The 5,977-nt window shown below is 41.5% G+C and overlaps 1 long non-coding RNA gene across 1 annotated transcript; it reads right to left on the reverse strand.

The window, feature by feature from the left end:
- Positions 1-397: 397 nt before the first annotated feature.
- LOC123972784 lies at positions 398-2,540 on the reverse strand. Its single transcript, XR_006825472.1, has 4 exons — positions 2,506-2,540; positions 2,339-2,436; positions 2,150-2,243; positions 398-884 (listed from the first exon to the last, which is right to left on the reverse strand). It is a non-coding gene; the product is annotated as an uncharacterized LOC123972784 (long non-coding RNA).
- Between the last annotated feature and the right edge of the window lie 3,437 nt (positions 2,541-5,977).

Here is a 5,977-nt window from a genome sequence, read left to right on the forward strand (position 1 = left end):
AGTTATTTTAGGGAACTGATTGATCTAATGCTTCTCACACACCCACCTTCATTAATGAAAGTCAAGATTCACCTGAGAGCAACACATTTACAAAAAAATTCTTAATAGACATGTATAATTAAGTTATGCATAGATGTTTTGGGCAGTAAGACTATTCAACAGATAACCAGTATAATACATTTTGATCAAGGTGACACTAGCAATTTATAACGCAGGAAACAGCAGACTATTGACACTTTGCTAAGCCACACCCCCTTAGTTACTATCCAACAAACTGTCGGACACAGCGCTGCCACTGTCCATTACTGCAGTCCCTGGAGAAATATTGTCTATTTTGGAAAAAGCGATCTCAAAGAAGCAGACATTTTGCAGTGGCATTGTGCATTTGAAGGTTTTATTCACTGACGTGAAATATAAAGACAAAAGACTACAGATTAATTTTAAGGATCAATACTGTTCCTTTACAGCTGGGTAGGTCTCTATTCACTAGAACAATTAAAAAGCAAAACAGGGTTATATTAACATTACATTCAGTAGTAAGTTAGCTAGCGTTGCTAAACAACATTACATTAGGAACAATCCACAGCCAGAGCGCTTGAGAATTTAAATATAGTAAGGAAGTGGTTAAATAAACATCCAAAGAATGTTTATTTGCTTGCCGAGTTAAGGAGAAATGTTTTGACAGGTCCTATAATTTGATCTTTGGGATTTGTCATGGCAGCATGTCTTCTCTCGCTGTAGAAGTATTATGGAACACAACACTGGTGCTTCAAGTGTACTTGTCCTCTCTGGAGTGACCATGGGCCTTCAAAGGCCCAAGAACAGGGACTTGAGCCTGCTGGTGATCATCTCATCCCTGGCGCCATTACCGCAATGCCTCATAGCTGTTGTCCAAAATGAGATTCAAGGTCAGAGGTCATCATGTGAACACTGAACAACTTTTGATTCACTTTTCAAATTGATGCTTGCTTCATACATAGTGAAGTTTAGACATGAGACCTGAGATGAATTACAAACAGAACAGATACAAAAACACAAGGCAGAACACAAGTGATAAAGGTAGACAATCTACTCAGCATTGAGAAAAGAGTTACAACTTCAGATAGAGACTATAAGAATATCTTCATAGTCATACCATTATCAAAAAGCACATGCAATTTGTTGGCAATTTGTAGTTTAGTGGCCTCTAGCAGTGAGGTTTCAGATTGCAACCACTACCTTCCAATGGTAGCCAGCTAGGCTGTGCAGCGAGTTAACCTCACTCCTGACGCCTTCAGAGCGCCTGATTCTGTCATCCATGGATTTTAGTATCCTCGCTAGCACGTCAACCTTCCGTACCTGAGGTTGCGAGTCCCGACTGCAGTACAACCTCAGGGCCGGTTACACCAAGCTTGTGCAAACTAACAAGTGAGCCAAAACAGAACAACACAGTATGGACATCTTCACACAAAATGCTGGAAACTCAGGCTAACTGCAACATTACAGTAATATTCATCAGCTTAATGTTGAACTAATCCATGCTCGTTGCATGATAATATGGCCAAGCTGGTGGTGGCACTAAGATTCTGGTGGTGGTGATTCCTCTAACTATCCGACACCACCTGGGGACTTCCACCCCAGGAAATGCTCTTTTTCTACTTTGACTAAACCTTTATACAAAGGCTACACAAGACAGACGTGGCTCCAAAAGAATAACTTATTGATATCGGTAGCTGGAAGTGCCTGGAAAGAGAATGGTGAATAATACAAATAATCAAGTTACAATGGAATATGAAAGATTACAAATTTTGGCAAACAAGTTATTTTATTTTTAACACTCCCAGTTATTACTGATTATTGAACCAAACAAAAAGGGCAGAGTGGGCCAGGGCCAGCTGTGGGGAGGCAGTGTAACTATGGGTGTGCTCCAGGGGTGCACCAACTTACCCACCGCATGTGCTCACTGCAGTCAATGGTCACTGCAAACCGGTTCACTGCAAATCGTGTCACTACTAAATCGTGCCCCGGTGCCGTTAACACTACAATCAGTGAAGGAACCCACACTAGCATGCCTAGCCTCCACCAAAAGGTGACCACTAGCACCACTGAAAAGAATAATAAGTTAAACACAATGGACCAGTTGGTTATATCTAATATAAGCATACTCAACCAGGGGAGTGCTGGTTGGAGGCACTACAGCCAGAGTGTACCAGCAGCAATTGTTAAAATCCTAATTTTACAGAGGCAAGACAGCAGCTGACCACCTACAATTAAAACACACATTAATAGACTTATAAAAGTAAATAATTACTTCAGGTATTTATCATACTCTACTTGTTGCTCCTTAAGCTTCTCATACCTTAACACAGGGTGCTCTGTGAGGAACACTACATCACACCACTCCAGACAGGGAACCTTGGAATGAGCCAAACTACATAACAGGCAGGCAGTAGACTGCTGCAAAACATACAACCTCAGTCACTGGGAAAAGACAATGAAAACAAGACAAGGTTTTTAATCACTCACCTACCCAGACATCACAGAGGGTTCATGTAGCAACAGACGGGCAGGGACAAAGCAAAGAGGCAGCCATGATACTACAGCTGCTTTAAATAAGCTCAGCTAATGAGGGGGTTTTATCTGGGTGGAGCTAATTTGATGCTCCAGAGATGCAATCAAGAGCAAGGCTAAAAACCGATAAGCCTGCATAGAAAACATACACGCCACTACAATAACATTACATTGACTGCATTTAGCTGACAGCTTTTCAACAACTATTTGTGTACCTTTTACCCGAGAAGCTCAGCAATATCAGCATAGCTAAATTTATTGGGTGATAACAATAACACTTAAGTATCACCAGTTAGACTGTAGTAAGAAACGTAACTGCACTTCTACTGTGTTGTTGTCCTGCACCGTTATGTTGCATTATTGTACATTATGTGGATCGTGTAAGTTGACAGAGCATCAACACCAGTGCCGTTCTCCAGCGGTAGAAAAGTTACATACTGTTGCTTGAAACTTGGGTGTCAGGCTAGCCAACAAAGCACGACAGCAACCGATGCAAGAGCACTTACAGTAACGTTACTGATGTCTAAGTGTAATCTAATACGTTTGCTAACATCAACATACAAGGTTAATTTTATATTACATTTTACAACAGGGTTGTAAGATGCAGTTTGTAGTTTCCTGTCTGTTTACCTTGCTGTTTCACTCTGTCCTGGGGGCTGTTTCAGAAAGCGGGTTTAGTGAAAACTCTGAGTAAGTTGAGCCTGAGATGAGGGGAAACTCTGGGTTTTTGGTTTCAGAGAGCGAGATCAGATAAACCCTAAGTCTGTAACCCCGGCAACTTACGCTGTGAACTTAACCTGCTCGGGAGGAGGTTTACTTCAACTAACACTGAGTTTCTCTCTGACTCCTCCCCTCCTGCGGAGCTTGAAGCAGCTGTCTCACACACCGTTTCATTTCCTCAATTATACTGTCGATATCAAAGCACATATTGGAACACAATTACGTCATTAGAAACATCGAAATCACGGCTAAATAGGCCATTCGTTTTCTTTTTTACCCAAGCATGATCTTGAACATCTGTCATCGATGTATGGACAGAGAGTTATCTTTGGACATCGTAAATTTATCCTCAGCACAGAATAAAATCTATAAGCTACACTGTCCTTTATAACACAGTGACTCTGTGGACATTAAGGCAAAAAAATTTAGGCCTACTGTGCGCTACAGTGCTGCAGTTTAAAGTAATCTGTACAAAACTGATCAATAAACAGTGACCTTTCATATTGTAGTCGCACAGATTGAACATTCCTATAGTAGTTATCAACTGGATATGATGAGAATATTTCTAAATGAGGATGACTGGTGCAGCTGAAACAAATAGGCTAAATGTAGTTTAAAAGTGAGTTTTTCATTATCTGGTGATAGTCGGAATGTGTTTTAAAAGCATTTCATAAAATACGAAATGAGCAAGATTGTGACATAGACGTCTTAAACTTCACAGTCAGTATGAACCTAGAAACATTTTACATTACAAAAAAAATCATTAATAGGCCTGCTGAGTCGGACTGTCACTTTACGATCACAGGTCCATGAGCAGCCTAAACTATGTCTAAATTGTTCGATTAATATTTTCATCTTCCGTTATTGTCACCGGCATTTATTCCCGTCAGGTTCCAGCTGAATAAACAGGCCTGCAGCTGTTTAAAATGAATAACAGGCTGGAGGAGAATTCCTGCACTTTATCAATCATTAAGGAAATTCCAGTCTGGTAAATGATGAATGAGCAATGCTCTATAAAATGTAATATTGTTAACGTATCGATCCTGCGATCCTTTTTGAGCCAATCGTGGTCCGCGTTGGCACGCATTCATATTTCTAGCTCCACCCGATTAAAATGGAGGCTTTATTTACCTGTTGCCATGGTGAATCGTAGTATTGGAGCTCCATTGATGATGGCTTTTTTTCATCCCCACGCACACGCTTCCATCAGGCTCAACATACTCTGAGTTGATTGAACTTATTCTGATCGGCCTTTCTGAAATGGAAAACTCAGAGTTTGACAGCTCAGAGTTCTTCAACCCAGAGTTCAGTTTTATACTCAGAGTTTGTTGAACCTGTTTTCTGAACAGGGCCCTGTTTCACTGTGTCTCTGCTGTGCCTAATTAGCTCCTCATGTTGTTCGCCTGCGCACTCCCTCCCTGCTTGCTTGCCTGTGTATTTAAGTCATCAGTTGTCTTCAGTCTTCGTGACGTCCTCGTCTGTGTTGAGTGTTCTGTCTTGTCCCGTCCCTGCACTTTTTGGATTTATCCTTTGGATTGTACCTTGTTCTTTGTTTATGGATTTTTCCCTTTGGAATATGTTTTTGTTTGGAGTGAACTTTTGTTTGGATATTCGCCGCTGTGCTCCCAGCGTAAGCCTGCTCAGTTTACTTAAATAAATCTTTTATAGAACTGCATTCCGCTGGCTGCAGTCTGCATTTGGGTCCACACCTCAGCCCTCTGCCTCTGCACTCAGCCGATCCTGACAATTTTGCATGTTGCAGTGCTGAAGATAAATTTAAAAGTCTTATAGCCTGGGGGAAGAAGCTGCTCTGTAGTCTGGAGGTCCAACAGCAGATACTTCAGCAGTGTGAACAGGTTGTGTCTGCATGGGTACTGTCCTTTAGTATCCTTTGGGCTCTGCAGGGACCTCACCTCACAGATATCCCTGATGCGCAGTACATGGGTACCAGTGATCTTCTAAGTAGTTTCAACCACTCCCTGCAGAGCCCTCCTGTCCTGGGCCGTGCACATGCCATCCCAGTTAGTGATGTTTCCAGTCAGAATGCTTCTATTGCTCCTCTGTAAAAGTTAATAAAAATTTTACAATTTTGCCAAAGTTTCATCGTTTGAAATCCAGCCCATGATGATGGTGTCGTCCCCAAACTTCACAACAGAGTTCTCTCCATCGGGGAATGCAGTCGTTGGTGTATATTGTGAACAGGAGGGGTACTCCTGTGTTTAGCACCAGAGTGTAGAAGGCGTGGCCGCCCATCCAAACTGTCTGGGGTCTTTTTGTGAGGATGTCCAGTGGCAGAGTGGTACTCAAGCCCAGTGAACTGCATCTTCTGGTCTTCAAGCTCTTGTATGCACTACTGTGGGCACAGAATTAATCAGAAACATGGCACTTCAATCCTGCTTGCACTCTGCACAGTTCACATGACATTCATGTTTAATGTATCTTTCTAAAAGCACATTAAACTTGTTCATGTAGTTTTATGAAATCACTGTAAATTACCTCAACTGGTGCCCAAAAGCCTCAAACATTAACATCAACTGTTGCATCCAGCTCTAACAAAAAACATATTAATTATTACAGAAAAAAACACTTAAAAGCACCACTTCATTTTCCATTACACTTAACAAGGGGCATAATAGGTCACCAAACTTCATTCCATATTCACTAGCTTGTGTATTCACTACAGATATACAGGCTGCTCTTCGATGTT

Source organism: Micropterus dolomieu, linkage group LG06 (assembly GCF_021292245.1).
Source record: "Micropterus dolomieu isolate WLL.071019.BEF.003 ecotype Adirondacks linkage group LG06, ASM2129224v1, whole genome shotgun sequence".
Taxonomy (NCBI): domain Eukaryota; kingdom Metazoa; phylum Chordata; class Actinopteri; order Centrarchiformes; family Centrarchidae; genus Micropterus; species Micropterus dolomieu.